Genomic DNA, 22,661 nt, shown 5'->3' with positions numbered 1-22,661 from the left:
GGAAGTGTCTGAGTTCAGTGCAGAAAGTGGCTTCATTGGTCAGAGATCGAGTGATGCTTCTTTGGTGAGCAGGACCATTCTGGAGGAAGTGATTTTGGAAGCGTTCAAATGAGTAGAACTACCGTGCTTAGAAATATCACAAGTATCACGATAGTAGCATTAAGTTTTGGTAACAACAGGAAACTGGGGTGATGCAGTGCAGTTTTGAACGAAACAAGTTGAGAATCAAAACTTCATACGAATTCCAGTTCAATTAATTTAGGTTGTATATTTTACTATTGAGTATGCTTTAGATTGTCTTGCTCTGCTACCTCAACCATTAATCGAAGTTTTATTCGGTAAAGACAAGAAATGGATTAACTCTCTCAGTTTGATCATTGCGTTGAACTTGAAGGCGAAGTAAAATATAAATCTATATCAGTAGCAAAATATTATAAAATTAAAGAGGAGCAAGTACACAACCAATTTGAGTCAAAAAGGCAGCAAGTTACGTATTTAAAATGTTATTACCGGTAGCTCTGACCCGTTTCAAAAATTTTGAGAGCTACTTGACTCATTTTAAGCTAATGCCTGCAAAAATGGAAGATATCCAAAACTCTCGAGGAGCGACTCGGAAATTAGGTGAACGGCCGCACTATTTTGCGCTCTGGATAAAAAAGTCAGCAATCGAACTTTATCGGACATAACCGCACAACGTGAGAGATAGCTACGATGATACGGTTAGGGCTTTTCAAATTCCTTACAGCAAAAATCCTGTTATTTTCCGCTGATTGCTAGTGTTCAACGCCCAGATAAAAAAGTAACACATTTTCTAGGAGGTTTGAAGCATTTAGCCTACAAAGCCACCCCGTGAGGTCACAAGTTATACGTGACCACTTTGTTCTCCGGGTTTTCTGTAGGGAATACATCACATTCAGGTTAGGCCAGACCTATGAAAAATATAAGAAGATTAAAATGTGACTATGGGCAAAGCGCTTAGAAGAATCGTACATCTTGAAACCGTGGCAAGATGAGAGGAAGAGGATTAAGTGCCTCAATTGGCTGCCATTAGACACGATGACACAAACAAGTCCCTAGTTGAGGCAGTTAATGTTTTGCATTAGGAACTATTGGGAAGCTCTGATAGCAATTCCAGCGAAAGTGGCGGTATCAATCAAGGCTGGGTTAACACACGATGAGGATGTCAGGGACAAATTAATTTGTAATAACAATGTTGTAGAAATAAAAAAAATGGATCCTGATAAAAAAGTTAATGGAAACTCCATTCTTTTAGTGGATGCGAAAGAAAGGGGCACAGAATTAAAAAACGTAAAAATTTCTCCACTGCGGAAGTTCGCGACACATAAAACGCTACTGCCCTAACAAAAAACACAAACAAACAACAGAAACAGCAAATGTTATCGAAGTCAGTTCAAACAGAAAAACAAAATATTTTAATATGCAAATAATCCTGAAAAGTCAAATAAAAGTGGGGCTAGTTGATAGTGCCAAGGGTGTATCTTTCATCAGTTCTTAAATGCTGAAAGACATAATAGACGTAAAATGAATAGTCCCATAAGACAATAGAGCTCTAGCTGCTAATAATACATCAGTTAAAAACTTAGGAAAGCTTGAAGTCTTACTTTAAATGAAACCCATACAGTCCGAATTCCTCCACGAGTTTTTAATCACTTAAAAAAACTATATCTCACATTTACTGAGTTTAGAAATCCTCAGTTACCAAAAATATATACTTAAATTGAATGAAAAGATTGTTTTTGCGGATGATTCAAATTAAGTATTCCGCTTATTACTCAGAACGTAGACAATTTTAGTTCATACGCTTTTTTATTGAACACACTCATTATACCGACGAAACATGAAGCCCGCATAGACAGAATTGTGAAAAACGGAATACCAGAGGAAAGGAAAATCATGGCCTATTTGAAGGGCTGAGAGAGTTTGAAAGTAGCACTGGTTCATTAGTGGCTGACAGTTTGATTTTTGAAACGACTCAATTAGGCCACTGAGAGTTGTTGCCCTGTCAGATAATGAAATCGATTTGTTTAAAAATTTCAAAAAAGAGAACTCTTCGGCAACTGTGACAGCTTGCAGCTAAATGATTCAATTAAAGACAAACCAAGACTGCCGGAAGCATTCCGGATGAGGACTCATGCAACCCTGGAGGGGACAGACTTGAGTAGAAATCCCTCAGACCAAGTGTTTGCTTTGTTCATGCATGCTTTGTTCAAGAATTTTCCAAAGCTCCAATAACTTGGGTTTCCATGATAAAATACGGCAAAAAAAGCTGGAGAAGAAATGCGAAACCGCTCCGACGTACCTATGGCACTATAAGAATTGAAAAGCGCAAAACAATAAAGACTATTGTGGAAGACGTGAAAAAAGACTATTTGCTGGAATCAAATTATTGATACTAGACTGCACCGTCCATTTTAGTCAAAATGAATTGCGGATTATTACGACTGGTAGTTGACTACAAGGGTTTAAAAGCAAATTGAAAATACAAGCTAGCCGTTGCCAAGAAATAGTGATGTAATAGAATCGTGGAGGGAAATGTTTCCTATTCAACTACCGACTCAATAACAGACTATTTTCAAAATGACCTTAGAGGAGGAATCACAAAGCTTGACAGCGTTCATCCCTTCTATCGGTTTTTATAAATGGAAGAGGTTGCCAATGGGTTTTACATTAGCGCAAATAAGCAATCGAGTGTTTCAAAATCTGATGGAACTAATCCTGGCAGGATTGAAGACAAGATAGTTTTGATTTATTTTGACAACATAATCATTCTTGGAAGGTCTTTCGGAGAGCATTTGTCCGATAAAAGAGGCCGTTCTGAATATCAAAAGCTCAAAATGCCGCTTTTTCAGAAACCGGCCCAGTTTCTAGGCCACATTATATCAAAAGAGTGTGTGGAAGTTGATCTGGAAAAGGTAGACACAATAGCTAAAATGAAACCTCCGAACAGTCTGAAAGAAATCCGTGCAATTCTTGGTCTAGTCGGGTTTTATCGCCGATTCGTAGCAGATTTTGTTTAAATTGCGGAACCACTGTACCAAAAATTTGTTTGAACTGGCGAATGCAGCGAAGCTGTGGAGCATCTTGAATCAAAACTACAGGAAGCGCCCATTTTGAGTTTTCCAAATGATACCGACACTTTCTCTTTGACAACAGATGCTTCTCTAACTGGAATAGGAACATTCATTACCCAGAAGACGAATTGGGGGACAGAGTAATTTGTACGCCAGTATACTCTGAATAAGGGTCAACGAAACTACTCAGCAACAAAGAGAGAGTTGTTTACCATTGTTTATTTCACATACTACTTTTGGAATTTTTCACTGGGAAGAAACTTTACCATTGTAAAAGATCATCATGTTCTTACGTGGTTGTACAGCTTCAAGGAACACGAGGGACTGCTAGTGCGATGGATTAAGAAACTGGGACAAATCCATCACCAGGGAGAAAGGAAAATACATCATGAGGATTGTCTATCCAGTGTGCCAGCGGTTGACGATCCATCTCAAGTGGAAGAAAAAATTCAGGTACTAGTCGGAAGAACCCACACAAAACAGCTGTTCCGATGGTTTTGGAAACAAGACAAAAGAGCTTCGAAAAACAAAACTGCTCAGACAATAACCAAGTCCAGCTAATACTTGTACATCGATCATGTTCAAATACATTGGCTCTGTCTTTTTCACTTGCCATTAAAACACCTTTGCATCGCATGCTCAGGTATTAAGAGTTTGCTTCTTTTTGTTGTGCATTTTGCATAAACCAAGTACAAAAATAATTCCCACTCTTCGCAACTTTCGTTATCAGTGGGACGTCGCGCGAAGATGTTTTGTGCTACTTTTTAAAGTAGTGAATTGTTTGTTTATTTTTGCCGATAATTAGATTCAAGTCTTTTCTCTCCGTGCAAATTTGATATACAGGACTGAGCTCCGCAGCTATTAAGCACCTGATATAAAAGTGTATTACTCGTTTTTAGATGCAAAAAATTGTCATGGAGCAGCGTTTTGTTTTGCCACTCGATACACCTATTTGCAAGCTTGAATGTAAGACGGCCTTCGAATCTCTGACAAATGCTGAAAAACAGTATCTCTTCTGGCTCTCTAAGGCATCAAATGACGGTGCCCTCATATGTCCTTTACAAACTTCAATTGAAAGTCCAGCTATCGTGGCAATGCTCTTCCTTTTATTTTCTGATCCAGATTTTGAGCAGGCTTTAGGCAGTACGGTCGAAGTCAGTAAAACTGAAGTTGAAGCATTCCTGATGTACAGCGCTGGAGTGCTATCGAATCTTGGCAATTATAAGTCATTTGGTGATACCAAAATTTTACCTGGTCTTACCTTGAACTCTTTTGAAACATTGATCAAAATGAGCAAATCCTTTGACAACATTTCCAATATTTGGTTATATGTTCAGAAACAAATTTACGAGTTCGCTGAAGAGAAATTCCAGCTATCTTATGGGAACACAACGTACCTATCCCATAACTGCACAAGCTTAGATGTAGAGTTAGTTCAGAAGAGTTTAGATGAGAACGACATATCTGGATACAATACAAGGCTGCTGAAGAAACATGATAAGCAATTTGTTGTTAAAGTTGCGTCAGAAAAATCAAAAACGATGTCCAAAGTTGCCGAAGAGCCTGAATTGCATTTAGAGTACGGAGATTATGATCTTCTTCTCACACGAGTAAATAAAGGTTTAAGAGAAGCTGCAAAACATGTATCGAATGAGATTGAATCGAAAATGATAGCTAATTATATCCTTAGCTTCGAAAGTGGATCTATAGAGGACCATAAAACCGCGTCTCGCTACTGGGTTCAGAATAAGGGTCCTGCTGTCGAGTACTACATCGGATTTATTGAGAACTATAGAGATCCCCATGGAAGCAGAGCTGAATTTGAAGGTTTTGTCGCAGTTGTGAACAAAGAACGCAGCAAGAAATTTGAAGAGCTAGTCAAAATGGCCCCGACGCTTCTGGAAAAGCTACCATGGAGTTCGGACTTCGAAAAACAAAATTTTCTTGAACCAGACTTCACCTCGCTTGATATTATTACATTTGGGAGCAGCGACGTTCCTTCGGGAATCAACATTCCTAATTATGATGACATCAGAGAAAGAGATGGCTTCAAAAACTTAGATTTGGGAAATGTCCAAAATGTTAACCCTATAAATACCAGAATTCCATTCCTTGGTGAAGCCAGTGTAGAGTTTTTAAAGGCTTGGAAAGCAAAAGCTTGGGAGTTGCAAACTGCTCTCCACGAGCTGCTAGGTCATGGAAGTGGACTCCTGTTCAATAGTCAAAATACTCCTGAAGTTGTGGACCCATTGACTGGACAACCCGTTCAGTCTTATTATGAAGCAGGAGAGACTTATGATGGCAAGTTTGCGTCAATCAGTTCACCTTACGAAGAATGCAGAGCTGAATGTGTAGGCCTTGTCTTGTGTACTGATAGAGAGGTGTTGAAACTCTTCGGATACCTAACCGAAGAGGACCAAAGGAACGTAGTTTCAATGAATTACCTCCAATTTGCATATGATGGCCTGAGGTCACTTGAGTTTTACGATCCTGTGAAAAAGTCTTGGGGCCAAGCTCACATGCAGGCGGCTTTTGCTATCATGCAGGTATTCATGGAGGCGGATGCTACTGCAGTCACTGTTACGCCTTTAAAAGACAATGACGGCAACGTAATAAATGTTCAACTGATTTTCGATGCAGCAAAAATTAATATTTGCCAAAATGCTGTTAGACAGTTTCTACTCAAACTTCAAGTTTTCAAATCCACGGGAAATATTTCCGAAGCGTTAAAAATGTTTTCGAGTTACTCAACTCCAAACGACTTCCTCCTCAGCGTAAGAGATGCGGTGATACATAACAAAGCTCCCAGGAAGTTGCTAATACTGCCAAATTTGTCAATGGATTCTCAGGGAGAGATCAAGTTAAAATATGACTATCCAGAAACGCCTATTGGGTTGATCCAGTCCTTTGTGGACCGTTATCGAGACGATCCGAAAATAATGGACGACTTAATGATTTTAGCTGAGAGAAACTTGGTATTCGCTAAATTGTGCTAACTCATTAGCAGCAAGGTGCTTTCTTTCGTTGTATGAGAGTGATAATAACGACAATGCCCACAATTAAATCAACCGTAAACCTATTTTCATTTTTCACCTCCCTCCTTTTACATACGGGAGTGGTTAAGCCATAACATCAAATAATCGATTTATTATTGCAAATTCTTGGCTAAACTAAAAAAAAATTACTGCGGTAATTGGTATGTGATGACATGGCGCAACGTTCCAAAGTCAATTCAAAGCCTTAAATGATTTACAGAATCACTTTTAAAAAAATTACCATGAGTTATAAAAAAATTGTCCAATTTACAAGATATTTCAAGAATAAGTTCTTATAGAAACAAGGGGAAAATTTTATCGCACAATGTTTGATAGCAATTCTAAATATTGCATCAAAGCCCGGTTTAAGGTTCTCTGGTCTTGACATAACAATAAAATCCTTTAAAAGAACGAACTTAGAATCGCTCATTTTGCGAGGTAGATGAAAAGGGTGCATCATAATGCCTTAATTCTATGCCTTTGAATCCATAGTTTTTTGATAAAATGAAGAGCAAAATTCGTGACGCCATTCCACTTCAAGATAGCTATGATCTCGTTAAGATGCCATCATTATGCGCTTTTAATAAATATTACGCGGTTAGACATGCCCTACATTGTCCAAAGGAAAGATGCACACATCTGAAACATTACAAACTGTGTTTCTTTTTTTGTAAATATTTGAGCGTCGTGTGCTATAATCAAAATCAAGCCTTGTCGTCAGCTGCTGCAGGGGAAACTTTGCTCTCCAATCAACTTCGATAGCGTAATAATTTTGTTCCACTGGCTTTCTACTTTATGCTGACGATACCGTTATCTGACACATGATGCCTTCAATCCCATCTTATAAACTTTGCATAAGTGCGAAACTCAGTTGAACACAGATAAGACGAGTTTATTTTTGTTAGCCGAAAGAAAGCTGTTCAATGCGACTTGATACTACCTTCTGTCAGGAATTTTTCGAAAAATGAAATTTTAGGTTTCTCGAATGATGATAACATGCCTACTTTGAAACAGAATAATTTAGTTTCCTCGAAAATTTTTACGCAAAATATTTTGCAGCGAAGAATGAATGAACAGAGATTCGTTACTTCAACTAACCAGAGTACGTGTGATCTCACAACTAGGTTTTTGTAATTCACTCTACTATGGGCTGCCTAAATATCAGGTAGAGAAATTGCAGCGTATTATGAATTCACCAGATACACCGAGTTATATCAGACAGCTACACTGGCTGCCGTTTCAAAAGCGTATTATCTTCATAATTATTCTATTTGTCCATGTTATAGATCAGGGACCTGTAAGAGTCCCACCATAAATGCGAAAAGCCAATTGCCGGAAAACATTATGCTTATAATTCATAGCCGCGAAGCGATAGCGGCAATTATTGGGGACATCTTGGTTTTTTACAAATCAAAGAATTTGAATTGTATTGGGGCGCTCTCTTTTTTTAAAGATATGTTCACACATTTTCATGATTTTTGAAGTCAAATTGGAGTAGTGATTTTGGTCACGCCGAAACAGGAAGTGGAGCGAGTAGTGATTTTTACTGTTTTTACTATTTTTTGGATCGAATTTTTTTCTAATTGGTTTTTCCAATCCATTCATAGTTCATTCTAGGCCTAGTTTTTTGTTTGAACCAAATTTCCATTTCTCGCTAGTGGGTTATTGTTCATATGCGTTTTGTTTTGTTTTTGTTTTTTTTTGTCTTAATTTTTTTTCGAATTGATTTTCCCAATTCACTCATAGTCCGTTCTAGGTCTAGTTTGTTGTTTAGTCAATGAAAACTTTTTGAATTGTGCGTCAAGACTTATCCTGCTATGTTTTTTAATTTGTCGTTTTTCCATCGATTATTCTTACGACCTGACTTCTTGAATTTTTTTTCAATTTGTGATTTTTACTGCTTTGCAGTTAAAATTTGTGTGCGTGGCGCCATTTGTTCTGCTTTTCTGTCTATCTTATTTCTTTAGTTGTTTGATTTCATGGAAGTCCACAAGCGTCTATCGCGGCTGTTTTCCGGCAATCGTGCCAGCTGTGTTCTTTAAGTATCAACTCTACGAACTGCCTTGAGTAAAAGATCTTTTAATTATGCCATGTTTTTTTTTTAAAATAGTCTTGTCCTTTAGTTGAAGCTGATGCAGTAAGTCGTCATTTAAGTTGTTTCTCACTGATACGAAGTGGCACTTTGGAGATGTTTTTAGTGCATAGACCTCAAATAGTTTTTCTTGTAATAGTTTCCACTATGGTCCGTTGTTTATTCGTCCAGCTCTAAGGAGGAATTTTGTTACTCTTATGGCTCTGCAGGTACTTCGATGTGTGGAGCCGCTCGTTGGAGTACTGAGCTCATATTTTCCCCTCTTTCGATTGGATGGTTAATTGCTTTCAAACAAGCTTTAGCTATTATATGGGTCTTTCTGGTCTTTTCATGCTGTTGCTTTCTTGATTGATTTTCATCTGACTATTTGTCTTTTCGGAGGTACTACTCAAACTTATCTTCCTAATTTTGTATTATCCATTCGCGTATTTAATTTGCTAATTTAACTGGTGGCATTTTTAATTAAAAAACAAATCAATTGATTGTTGTACTAAGGACAAGTTTCATCACTTGTGGGGACGTCCCCACCCGTTGCAGATCTTAAGTAAACGTTTTGTCACGGGTGTGGACGCCCCCGCCCATTACAAATCGTGCGGCACATTTCGTGGTGAAGAAACTTGCATTTCTTTTTCAGTTTTGGTCGCGACATTAACTTGCCAATTTTTTGCCAGTTTTGTGCGGGGACAAAGCTTTTTGGTCAGAGGAGACTTTTCTCGGGTTTTAAATTGAAATTGTAGATGTAACCTTTTCAGTTTAAGGAAAAGACGATCTTCTTTTTTGTTAACATGCAAATGTTTCATCTGCCAATCATATCAATTCGTTCAGACACATGCTGAGCTAAATATGCAGCGTTTTCTTCATTTCAAGTATATATTGCTTGTTGATCCATTGTGTATATCCTGTAATGGAGAAATGACAAGCGTGCCCAAAAACAGTTCATACTCAAAACAAGAAAGAATGAGTGAGTGAATGAGAGTGACTGAGTGAGTCAGTGAGCGACTGAGTCAGTGAGTGAGAGAGAGAGAAAGCCGTCAGATTGTTAAATTTCGACTAAACAAAATTCATTTTTTTAATTTGATAGATTTTTTGACCACATGTTATTCTTATTAGAGTGTGGGTGCGCATATTAGATATCAAATAAAATTCAAGCACCGATGCTCCAGGTAGAGAATCATGGTGTGTGCCGGCCAAAGAATTGCCGTTGAAGTCGTAAACCTTACAGGCGGAAGGAATACCAAGTTTGCCAAGTATTGACACAATTTAGGTGAAATTAACTCAAAAATACTTAATGCTGGGATAACTTAACTTTAATTTTATATTCGACTTTGTTTGTCAACGCCGAAAGCAAAACTCAGCCGCAGAAATAAAATAGTTTGTCAGAGCAACACAATCCAAGAACAAAAAGTGTCTCTAGAGAAGCTTTATAAGATGATATAAGTTTTTCGTTTCTTTCGAGCAAAGCAAACGTTGACTAGGGGAGTTTGAAGACTGCTGTTTGCACATAGAGTGCTTTTTGACGCTTCAGGGGAATCTCTTTGATATAGTTGTCGTAAACATTTCTCCTCACGCTTTCATCTATCGTCACCTGATCAAACTCAAATTCCCTTACATGTCCTTTAACAAGATCAATCATGTACTGCGCTCCTTTCATCAACGCCTTTTCTACTCTGGATGACTGGATAAAGTCAAAGCTGACGACTGGTAGCGCCTTGTGGTTGGAGGTTATCTACTTATTGTCTTAACTCTTGTTTAGCAATGACGAATTTTTCTTGTAGGTCTCGTATGTTAGTGTTCTTGAATCGGGACTGGGCTCTTTCAAGATAATAGCCACCGGAAACGTGTCCAAAAGAAGACCACAAACAGAAGTAAAAATAAGAGTGGTAGTTTAAGAGCAAACTAAGAGGAAAAAACCTTTAGCAACAGAAGCTAGTTTTTGTTTTTATCCCAAGCAATCAGAAAACGCAAAATTGGCACTAAGTTGGGTACTGTGTCATTCAGGGTTGACGGAGTCCAGGTTTTTCTTGTAATGGAGAATTTGGTGGAGTTCTGACTTTAAACCTTGCGGGAATCCAGTAATTTCTTTGTGCCTGCATTATCCTTCCCGGTTTGGCTAAGGAATTTATTTAATATCTTAGTCGTCAAGAATTTTCCTCGCATTTTCATCTATCCTGTCGGATCAAATATAAATTCCCTTTTTTATCCTTTAAAATGGTTGGTCGTTTCCTGCGCTGCTTTCATCAGCGCCTTCTCAAATCTGATAATATCCACTTATTGTCTTGTAGCTGTTTTACGGTCTTCTTTTTTGTAGGTTTTTGTTCATGAATCGATGCTGGTCTTCTTTCATGATAATCGCCCTTGGAGACATATAAACAGGATGACAATGATAAAGTAAAGTGAGAGTTTTTTTGTAGTAATTTTAAGAAATAAGTTCGGTGGAAGTTTTTTCTAATCGCTCAAATGAGATTTGTGCTAGAATAGTTTTTCAAAGGTTTACATTGATCTTAATACTAAAAAGGGTTCTAACCATTAATGTATTTTTTACTTTAAACGCGCCTTTTTAGGCAAAATTGGCTTTTGACGGTTTTCAAGTTTTTTCTAAAAAGTTTGTTAACTGAATACTTCTCGTTTCTTTTCTTATTTTAGAGATCTTACTCACTCCGAAGTAAAGTTTGCCTTAGTAAGATTGTGGCATAGAGAATTACAGGGGTCTGATAGCAGCGTGCTAAATGCTTCTGTCATGGACTTTGGAGCTCGAGCGTTCGAATCTCACCCTAATAGGTTGTTTTGCACCCATAAGTAGTATAAAATGCACGCATTATCACGGGGGCGTCCCCCCGTGATAAAACGTTCATCAATTTTTGTCACCGGTGGGGGCGTTACCACCCGTTACGAATGTTTATAACCTTTCCGAAAAGGTATATCACCTTTGGATATTCTTACAAAATCAACAATGTTTTGGACGGTGAAATATATTCAATGATGCCTCAACAGATAATGATAACAAAAACGGAACATTTTTCTCTGTTATCTTGATGGGTGCTAATTTATTGACTCGATTTCATTGTTTGAAAATTTTTGCAAGTGGTCAATTTATGAATATATCAACTTGTCGTCATGATGTTTCTATATCAAGTTTTTCAGCAGCCGTATGTTTCTTTAAGCAAAAGAAGAGTTTTCTTTCTTAGTTTCAATAGTTTTATATATCAATCTTTTTTTCGTTTTAATATAGAAATTGAAGTGAGGCTTTGAGCTCTCTACCAGCATCAGAGCACCTTCTGGTAGCTTGTTTTCAATAATTTTCTTTAAGGTTTGGCTTTTGTTGTAGCATATTTTGTTTTCTGTGGTTCAACGCTAAATCGTGTGACATACAGTCAACTGCTACTAACAAAAACTTCACCACGGTTGTTTTCTGAGAAAGTGTCAGCGTGAGCTAAGTCAGGAGACAAAATCTCGTTGATATTGAATGCAATTACTTTCAGTCGAGGAAGTTTTGTTTGATTCCTTTTATGCTTTGTATGAGCAGTTTTCGTTTTAAAAGGAATTAGATGGTCATTTTTTGTAAACTTGCCTCGCTGCCGTATGCGGCTGTGCCCCTCGTGTACTTTGATTCTAGCAGTTTGATCTCAGTTGTTGGAGCATCTTTCTTTAGCTGATTCCTGTGCTTTGTCACCAGTAAGGTTTCCAAACTTTTTTGCGAGACGTTTTGCTCTCTTCGGTATGAAGATGTCTGCCTATCGTGGGCTGATTTATTGGGTTTTTTGATGTTCTTTTTGCTTTTGTTGTCTTCTGTAGTTTTCTGGAAGGCGTTGGATTTTTCTTGCTGATTGCAGCTTTCGCATAGATATTGGTTATAAGTTCTTTCAGATTTAGGAAATCCAAAAATTTGAAAAATTCAGGTTTTTGAAGTTTTCTGGTTAGGTTGTTGCAAATGGTACAAAAATTAAGACGCAGGTATGTTGGTGTGACTCGCATCTAACAATAATCTTTCTGTTTCATTAATTAAAATTCGTTCTGATTGTTTCAGGTGATCAATTTTCTCCTAAGTCGTTTTGTACTCGGAATCAAAATGGTTTAAATGTTTTTACTTTGTCAGCCTGTTTTGTGAAACTTCGTTCTGTTCCTGATTCTGTTCACTAATAGTATCGGATATATGGCTCTTGTAATTTTCGGTCGGTATTCTTTTTAGCAATGACAATTGAGAGCCTTTGTTTCATTTCTGACCTCTTTGTCAGTAGCGAGCCATCCTACTGACAAAAAAAGGTTTTTTTGAGTTAGTTCTTCAGAGGCTTTTTAGAACAATTTTGGAAATGGTCAGATATTGTTGCGAGTTCTTTGTTTGAACTGACCCTCAAACAGCGCAAAAATTACTGGTTGATCTGGCTGACGTAGAAATTTTTGCATTTCATCGTCTGGCAGTGAAAACATTCGCCTGACATAACTTTTTTTTCTTTAATAAGTGGTGTTACATCTGCGTTGTCAGATGGAATATAAAAGATTGAAGTACCCGGCTAAATTTTGTTTGAACAATATAGCAAACAGTCATACGTTTTGGTATCAAGGTCTATCAGCGAATGTCCAAAATTTTTTTTCGTTGCTTATAACAGTTTTCTAAATACTACTAATGTCTTGTTCATGCAGCTACGCCTCATGATCATGAGGTTATCGTGACCTGTCATTAGAGCTATTACTTTTTTAAGAGGTTATTTGATTTTCATTGACCTGTAAATATTAGGTTAAATATTGAAGTGAGGTGCTATTAAACTAAGTTTTGTCAGGACAAATTAGATTTGGATAGCTGAAGTTAAGCAGCTCTAATAGTGCCTGTATTTTTTCTGACTCTTTGAATTAAAGCAAACATCTAGTTCAAAACCTTTCTTTAAGTTTAACTTGAGAAACACCAAAGTAACCCAATTTTCGCATCCGTAGGGAATGAAAATTACAAAACCCCAGGCGAACCGCTAATCGCAGCGCAATAGTTTTGTAGCCATTCGAAACGCGACTATTTGTTTCGTGTTTTAAACTACTTTCCGGGCGCTCGTGACATGGTGACAGGAGTCATTTGGTGTTTCTGAACAGAATTTTGAGGTTTTTGAAAATTTCCATTCAAAATGGCACAACTTATCCAACGTTTTTTGAATTTGCAAACTTTTTCTTTAGCAGAAACTAAAAACATTGACCAATTTGAGCGGCAATTGAGAGGTCGCATTGGTTTGGCTCAAATTGATGCAGCTAATCAACATTTGTACCTACATCTTTACCTGAAAGGTAACGCTCTAACTTTCTATGATCAACTTGCAGAAGCTACAAGAGAAGATGTCGATCTAGCTTTGGCAGCTTTACGTGAAAGGTATGTAGGTCCCGAACGCGTTGAATTTTTTAAATTGCAGTTTCAGAATCGTAAGTTTAATAAATCAAAAGAAACAGTTCAAGACTACCTAACTGAGTTACAAAGATTGGCAAATGTAGCTTTTCTAAATATAGCATCACGAGCGACCGCCGGTGGTTTACCTGCAATAGCTGCAGAAGACAGAGCAAATGATAGAACTAGAAGAGTTAAAGAAGCTTTTATAAACGGTATGCCAAACAAACTTAAAAAATATCTGTTAACTCTACCAGAAGCGACCCCCGTCGAACAACATTGCGAAAAAGCCTCAAAAAGGTTAATGTTAGGTGATCAGTACCCCGAGGATGATTCAGAGTCAGCCTTTAATGAAGTATCAACCTCACAGTTTGAAACAGTTGTTGCTGGTATTTCAGCTATTAACAGATCTCCCACGCAGCAGCAAACGACCCTCCTTTCGACTGGCAAGGCATGATGCAGCAAATGATAGCAATGCACCATGGTGTTCAGCCTAACAACAACGGAGGAAACTTTCAGTCACAAGGTGGATGTGGAAATGGAAACTTCAACAGATCTAATGCCAGAGGAAACCGCGGAAGGTTCTTTTGTGACATTTAAGGAAAGTATGGACACAGACCGAAGTATTGCTGGTATTGTGAAGCTGAGCGTGACCAGAAGCTACCTTTCGACAAACAACCAAAAACTAGGTAAGCCACAATTACAGCGCAAAGTCGCTCATCTTAATTCAGTGCTACCCCCTTATTGTACTAAATTATTTTATGTTCCTTTATCTTTTCAATCATTTTTAGTCGATTCTGGAGTTTTTCTATTGCTATTTCTCCTTTAATTATTGACAAAATCAAGCAAGTATCGCCAACAAGCATCGAAAACTTGCCACCTAATCCATTCCCTGTTGTAAAAGTGGCTAACGGAATCTATGCAAAAACGTTAGGCCTAATTAATATTTCTTTTACTCTAGCCAATCAACCATTCACTGAGCAATTTTTAGTTTTGCCAAAAATGGACCAACCAAATCTAGGTTTACCCTTTTTTGAACGAAATCATATTTTAATTGATCTTTAGTCCCGTAAGCTCCTCTTGCCCGATATTACTTTGCAAATTAACTCTGTGGCCAAAGCCAGCGGAAAACTATTCATCATAAGAACAAATTTGCGCTAAAAAGCACTCAAAAGTTTACTATTCACCACAGTCAAGAAGTTTTGAAGTGCGCAATAGTTTAAAAAATTCTCTGAAGAAATCATAGGTATAGTTGAGCCTAATGCTGGTTTTGAAAATAATTCGGGGTTATGCTTAACAAGTTCCCTGTCCAAGTTCCCTGCCCAAAGTTCCCTGTCCAAGTTCCCTGTCCAAATTTTAACCGAAAAACAAGCCGAATATATTCAACCAATTGATCCTAGTTTGTTTAGTTTAGACAATTTTCAACTTAATGAGCTAGTAACGAGTCATCGATCCCTTTCCCAAAAAGAGTTTTGGTTCCCTACGCCCGAGCCTGTTCGTCATCGCAAAACTTGACAGGAATTCATAAAAGAATTTTCGAAACTTTGGTAGAACTGAAACAACTTGAAGAGCTTGATCCTTTACAACGTCACGAAGAAAAACTTAAATTTTTAAGTAATATTAATTGGAATAAATCTGTACTGAATGTAGAGCAAAAATCCAAAGTCGAGGATCTTTTAGTCGAATTTAATGATATTTTTGCAGGACTTCGTTTCGATGTTGGTTGGTGGAAACGACGAGTTCAAAATCAAACTTACGCCGGAAAAACCCAAACCCTTTAACAAGCAAAGTCCCCCAACTCCAATTCATCTGCGTGAATAAATTTTAGTCGATCTTGCAATACTGCAACATTTTGGAATTATTACGACTTTGCCGTATTCAAAATATTCAAGTCCTCTTTTTGCGCAACGCAAACCATCCGGCAAACTCTGTTTGCTTGTAGACATTAGACGTGTTAACCATTTAATTCGCCATGATTATAATTCGAATAATTTTCCAATTTCAACGCTCGAGGATGTTGGTATCCATTTAGCCGGTAAAAGCCTTTTTATAAAATTAGATTGTAGCCAAGCGTACTATGCTGTAAAAATGGCAGACCCCCTTTCCGTTCGACTACTTGCTTTCAATTTCTCATCGAGAACTTTTGCCTACGCACGATTAGCGCAAGGATTTAAGCCGCTCTGTAAGTACATTTAGTTCCTTCATGCGTAAGTATCTTGACCCATGTTTTGCAAATGACCATTTTTTCAATACGTTGACGATCTTGGCACCGCTGCTCACAATTTCGACGAATTGTATTCCAATCTAGGAAGCATATTTCATTGTATTCGCCGTTCAGGTTCGAAACTTCCGATGGAAGGATGTGAAATAAGAGTACCAAACATTACATTTTTAGGTCGTTCAATAAGTTCCGAAGGAACAATGCTCAACAAAACTAAGGTCGATAAGTTCCTGTCAGCAATTAAAATGCCTAAAATTGTAAAAGAAACAAAACGTTTGATTGGATGTTTTCAGTATTTCCGACACTATTTGCCTAAATTAGCTGATAAGTTTTTGCCATTTTATCATTTGACAAAAAATGATACGCCTTATGAAATTACCGACGAACATCACACTTATTTGAAAGACTTGACTAAAATGTTGGAAAACTCGTGTAAAATTACTCTTCGGCTACCAAAACCAGATTTGCAGTACGTTATTTTAGCAGACGCTAGCTATTATTCTGCTGGATATGTTCTTATGGTTGAAGATTATGTTCAAAAAGGTGATGTTGAGCAAAAATTTTGCACCAGTACCCTTTGGTTCAAAGATTTTTAACGCTACTCAGCTAAAGCTGTCTATTTATGCTCAGGAATTTCCAGGCGTTCATTTTGCTTTTGACACCTTTGCCCATATCTTAGGGGAGCGAAGAAACCGATTTTAGTTTTAACCGATAACAAAAACTTAACGTCATTTTTCCAAACTAAAACAATTCCAGCGCCATTTTGGAATGCAATTGAGCATGTTTTGAATTTCAATTTTGTTCTTGGACGTCCCTGGCCGTGCAAATACCGCAGCTGACTTTTTATCTCGAATTCACTTAACAAAATTTTTAACGAAATTGAGTCTCAAGATATCAACCAAGATGCCAATTCATGGAGTAGAAGTGGAAATGAAACCTTCCGTACCGGATAATAGCCCTGCAATGACAGCCCTCCAATGTTACGAAGATGATGACTTTCAAATATGTGACCTGGACGTAGAAATCAGTGAAATCTTGTGCGACCTCGAATTGAACTCTTTGGCAGAACGGAACCCTTTGGATGAGATTGAGTTTCACGATGAAAATCAGCCATTAAATGTCTTAGAAGAGCAGCACAAAGATTTGAACATCCGAATTGGCATTGACTGGATCTAACAATCAAAGAAACCGGACTGTCCATACTTTAATGATGAGCTACAAAAGTATCGTAAGCATTTACATCGCCTACTTTCGGTTCCCAATTTATTTGCGTAAAGGATTATTGTATAGGATTCGCAATAGCAGGTTCAGTGATCATTTAGGTATCAAAGCGACAGCTTCTGAATTTCGTAAAAGGCTTTATTTTCCTAACTTCACTGAAATGCTATTAGATTATATCAAAATCTGTTCTTCATGCCTGCAAACGAAAGCTTAGTGACCTTAGATCACAAATGCTTTCTCTCGCATCTCAGAAGTGCTATCCTGGCGATTTGCTTGAAGTTGATCTTCTAGGAAAATTGAAACCATCTCATGGATATACTCATATTCTAACAGCAATGGACGTTTTTAGTCGTTATTTGTTTGCCATTCCTATCCAAAATGCTAGTGCTGAAACTGTTGCAAGTCATTTGTTTCATTTATTTATGCAACACTCATACTTGCCAATCACTATTTTATGTGACTTAGGAACTGTTTTCACTTCTAAAATGATGCAAGAATTGTGTTCATTACTCGAAACCAACCTTAAATTTGCAATTGTCAAGCATCCACAAACTATTGGTGCTATTGAGCGTAGTCACTAAACTGTGAAGAGAATTATGAGTATTTATAAGGATTCATTAGCTAAAGACTGGAATAAAAATGTTGATATTGCAACGTTTGGCTTTAACACATCATATCACTCATCTCTGGGTTGTACACCATCCCTGTTATTTCATGGCAGAGATCCATTCAAACCAATTGACTATCGCTACAACAATGTTGTTTTCAAAAACTTGGCACCTACACATGATTTTCTCGCTGACACCCAAGAGAACCTGAATAGTTTTTGCAACTGCACGTGATAATTCATTACTTGCATATCAAAAATATCGCAAAATCTATGACAAAAAGGCAAATGCTATGCCACCATCACTCCATAGTTACTCCATAGTCACTTCATAGTTGTATTTTACTGAATCCAAAACTTGTGACCCCTAGTGATTTTGCTGGTAAGTCAATCACTAAATGGTTGCCTTTGTATCGTGTAGAAATTGTTTTAACAAACTCCAACTAAAGTTGTGCGTAAAGTTAATCATACTAATCAGTTTTTAATCATACTCAAGGTGTTAATCGAATGCGCCTCCCTTCTATTTCACCTAAGTACGAAATCATTGATATACCTAATGTCGGTTCAAAAAATTTTGTCCCTGATCCATCAACTCAGCGAATGTCTGAACCTGAAATAACTGATAGCGTGCTTGATCAAATGATTGCTTACGAACCAATTGTTGGTTATCCAGCAGTACCAGGCCATACAGTGGTCTTTGGCCTTGAATGTCCAAATCGAGCAGCAGCTCCCATAGCAGCCCCAGTAGTTGTTGCCCCAGCTGTTCAAACTGCAGCCGAATTATCTGCTGTTGAATTAAATGAACCAGCAGCAGGTGAAATACAAAATCAAGATCCTAATCTTCATGCTCAATTTCATCCTCAGCCTGATGACCCAGACGCATTCATTGTAGAAGGCACTACAGCCCCTGATGAACCTTTACAGCCGGATGTCATAGATGTTCGAGCCAATATCTTCACTGACCCTCCAGCTCAACCTGGTGGAATATTTGCCAATGCCCGAATGTTACCAGTTCATCAAACACAACCGAAATAGAGACGACGCACTTTGCCCTTTTCACCTCAGAGTGATCCCCGCTCAGGAACAAACAGAGCATATGAACTTCGCAGGATTGTCAATCTTGTCAGATTTCAATCGAGTTCAAAGTAAGTAAATATGAACTCTTTGGATTAAATGTTACACTTCATAACGCCCCCTTAAACTTTATTGTTGATTAAACTCCCCTTTTATCAACTGTCCTTTTAATTAGTGAAACCAAAGTCCAAATGTGTTTGTTCAACTTTGCTCTCTAACTTTAATCATTATAATCTGGACCTCAGTCAATATCAGTTGATCTTCTTATCAGTAATTTTGTCAAACTCCACAGTTGAAACGTCTTTTGATTTTAAGTCGACAAATTTCAAATGGGAGTAATCAACTTTTTTGGCTTTTGCGGTTTTCAGTGTACAACATAAGTGCAGTACTTGGTTCAAATCACAATGGTGTTGTTTTTAACTCATCAAAAAATTCTCTTAGCCGATAAGCTTGAAAAACTACAGTTTGTTTTGCCTTTTCCTGTTTCTGATTCTCAAATTGACAAATTCGTTCACAAAATTGCTAATAAAATGGACGAGTTGTGGAACACTCCTAACTATGGTTGCAAATTGGTTTACAGTAACATCACTTGAACTTTACTGGATACTACGAGAAGTTTTGGCCGAACAGAAACGAGTGAAACGGGATTTTGAACTTCTCCGTTTTGAGGTAAGCTCTCTTTATCCAAGTTCTGTTACTGATTATAGAGTTCATTCAAGACATGCCCGAGCTGTTCCTTTTGCAATTATGACTGGTGCTGCAATTTTTAGTCTTAATCTTGGACTCAAAGATAAATTGTCATGTACCCTTGGGACGATCGTTGGTGGATGCAATGGGTTGACTAAGCAGAATAGAAAGGCAATCAAAGAATCAATTGGATATATCAATGCAGCGCAAGAGCAATGGACCGCAGTTCAGAACATCACGAATGAAAAGTTTTTCATTGTTGGTAAGGAAATTCATGATCTTTTGGAGGTTCTGAACATTTAATGGATATTCAATCAAAAAATGCTAAGACTTTGCAGATACAGTTTCAAGTGTTGACCGATAGCATTCATTTAATGAGAAACTCTGACCAACTTCTGTATATTAGAGGTGAAACTAATCATCACCTTTCTCTCCTAAACTCTATTTTAGGATCTGTTTACACTAACTTAAGATCTTATCGGAATTCCTTGTATGCTTTTAAGATGAATCTTTTTACAGGTTCACCTGCTATTGCTGAAGGAATGATACCTTTATCACTGATACCTAAACGTGTTCTTGTCGATATCTTACGAAGCTTTGTAATACGTTCTCAGCTTCCAGCTAGCCGGTTAACTTTGTCAATTCCGATAGCAAACATCATGTCTTATTACGAAACTAAGCTGGTTTTAAATGTCATTTCAACTGATTGTGGTTTAATGTTTACACTATCAATTCCTTTTTCTTCAGGCGAAACAGTTTTAGATGTTTTTCACGCCATTCCCCTGCCAATGGTGACGACTGATTCGATCCGAGCAACAATGTGGGACTTGGAAACAGAGTATAAAGCGGTAACCGAAAACCAAAATGAAGCACCATTGCTTACTGCTTATGATATAGAAGAGTGTATAGGATCTAAGTCTTATTCAATCTGTTTTTCGTCTTTTCCTATGGAAAAATCTAAGGATTCTTGCTTGGCGACTTTGCTTTTTAAAGATTTTTTGTCTGCTTTAGAAGTTTGCCGAATCCGCAATGTTCAACTTCCGCTGAAAGCATGGTCTGTGGTTGATCACAAGTGCCTCGGAAGACTTCATCATGTCAACAACTGCCTCCAATTCAACACATACATTTAACAAGGAGCACAGAAGTGGTTGCAAAGTCTGCATTGTCATCCTTAGTTGTGGTCAAGAACTGGAGGGTGCCAACATTCATCTGCGCGCTGACTGGTCAACATGTCAGAATACTGAGACAACAGTTCTAGATCTTTCCTTGCCTATTCCTCTTGCCTTTCTATTTAACAAACTACCACCCATTGATGACATGCCACAAATCAAAGATGTGGCTATTGCCAGAACTCATCTCATTCAACAAGTAAAACTGCAACTCGTACAGGTACCACAACACGAAAAGCGAAGCCTAGACGCTATTGAAGAGGTAACTCAACCTATTCTTACTAACATGAAAAAGTTTCATCCTCAACTTGATTCCAAATTTGATAATACAGCAAGCTGGACGCCCTATTTAGTTTTTGGATCTGTTTTGTTTGTAACTTCCTTCCTTTTGCATCTCCTTAGGAGCTATTTATTCCAGAGATGTCAAGAAGTTCATAAACGTTTCCCCTTTCGCCTTCAAATTGAGAAAACGACTTAAATCGAAACCAATTATTATCGTTTCTGACGCAGATTTTGAATATACAAAAAGTCATCAAGACCATCGCCTATTGAAGAAAGGTGTTGTTATAGCACTTTCTCAATTACAAACTCAGTTACTAAGTTTAAACTCCAATGAGCCCAGTGCTAACATTAATATTTCTAAAGGGTCTCCCGAAAAACTTGGTGGGGTTTATCCTACCCTAGGTGATTCACACTTGTGATCACCAAACTTTCTTTGACGATGCTCTCTAAGCAGTCTAGAATAAAACATTTGTGCTCTATCTTCAATTCTATTTCAATCTAAAATCTCATCAAGTTCTTAAAACGGAGCTATAAAAAGTCTGAATCTGTTTTACAGTAACTAAAATTTGCTAAAACTGTGTTGTAAAGTTTCTAAAAGTATCTAACACAACACACCAAAATTCAAAGAGCTACAGTCTGTTGAACGATTGCAGTAAACAACATCATCGCGTTATGTGGTTTTCCAATAACTTTTTGACTGTGAAAACGGTCTCCAATTTCGGCCATCAAATTTCCATCCAAGTACAACTCCTTCCCTTCGCAACATTTCCATTCCAAGTGTTGTTTGTGCTCCCATATCTCTTGCAACAATTCGCATATTTCATTCGCGCAGTAAATCAATCCAAAAAAAGCAAAACACCCCAAAACATTTGAAACATTTTGCAATCTAGAAATAATTTGTTGAATTTACTAACTTTACATAAAGGGCCCCTATGTACTGTTATCGTTGCTGTTTAACATGGTTGCAACAACAAGCTAAGGTACTGAACTTCATTATCAGTACATTTACACTTTCATTGTTTTTGTCTTTGGAAAAACATGTTTCAATTGAATCTTAATTTAACATAAATAGCAAAAACAAGGCGCAGCAGAACTGAATAATTTGTAAGGTACTGTATATAATTGAGATAAATACAAACACAACTACTGAATTATTTCAAACATCTGTAAACAAAAGACTGATTCCATCAACGCAGTTGTCGATTACTGGCTGTTCTCTTAAATTTGACAGATTTGATAACTTGACAAGCTCTGAAAGAAAAAAATTCAAAACTTTAAAACTTACAAAAAAGTGTATTAATTCTATCATTCTGCTTATCGTTAACATAATATCCAAGTGCTTACTTATTAACTAATAATAAAACAATATATATTATTTTTTTTTGATAATTATATATTTGATGCTAATTTTCGAGGTGTCAATTGCAAATTACAAAACCCCTGAGCTTTGAAAAATTGCTAATTTCATTGATAGTGATCTGAATTATCCTAGATTTGCTGATTGTCATGATCTATTTTCCATGGTGAATGTGTTATTACTTTCAAAGTTATATGGTTTTGAAATTTCATAACACCGATTTTCACGAAAATACAGTGACTTCAAATTTATAAATTACAAAACCCCTGCTCTTCGGAAAAACTTGAATTCTCAATGACATGCTTATCTATCTCTCTTTGTTGTGCAGATTTTTTTGATCATATATGCCAGGTGGTTCACAGACTTTGCAACATTTTTCACACATTTTTACCTTGGATTAGCAAAATGTAACATTCATATATTAGTAAAACTAGTGTTTGTTTTTACTGTTCATAGTAAGTGCGG

The 22,661-nt window shown here is 37.3% G+C and overlaps 1 pseudogene; it reads left to right on the top strand.

Annotated features, from left to right (window-relative positions):
• Positions 1-3,005: 3,005 nt before the first annotated feature.
• Positions 3,006-6,172, top strand: LOC142344736 (dipeptidyl peptidase 3 pseudogene; annotated as a pseudogene).
• The last annotated feature ends 16,489 nt before the right edge of the window (positions 6,173-22,661 follow it).

The sequence above is a fragment of the Convolutriloba macropyga genome, chromosome 8, assembly GCF_964194025.1.
Source record: "Convolutriloba macropyga chromosome 8, txConMacr16.3, whole genome shotgun sequence".
Taxonomy (NCBI): Eukaryota; Metazoa; Xenacoelomorpha; order Acoela; family Convolutidae; genus Convolutriloba; species Convolutriloba macropyga.
Note: the sequence above shows the minus strand (reverse complement) of the source record. Positions and strands in the feature narration are given on the sequence as shown.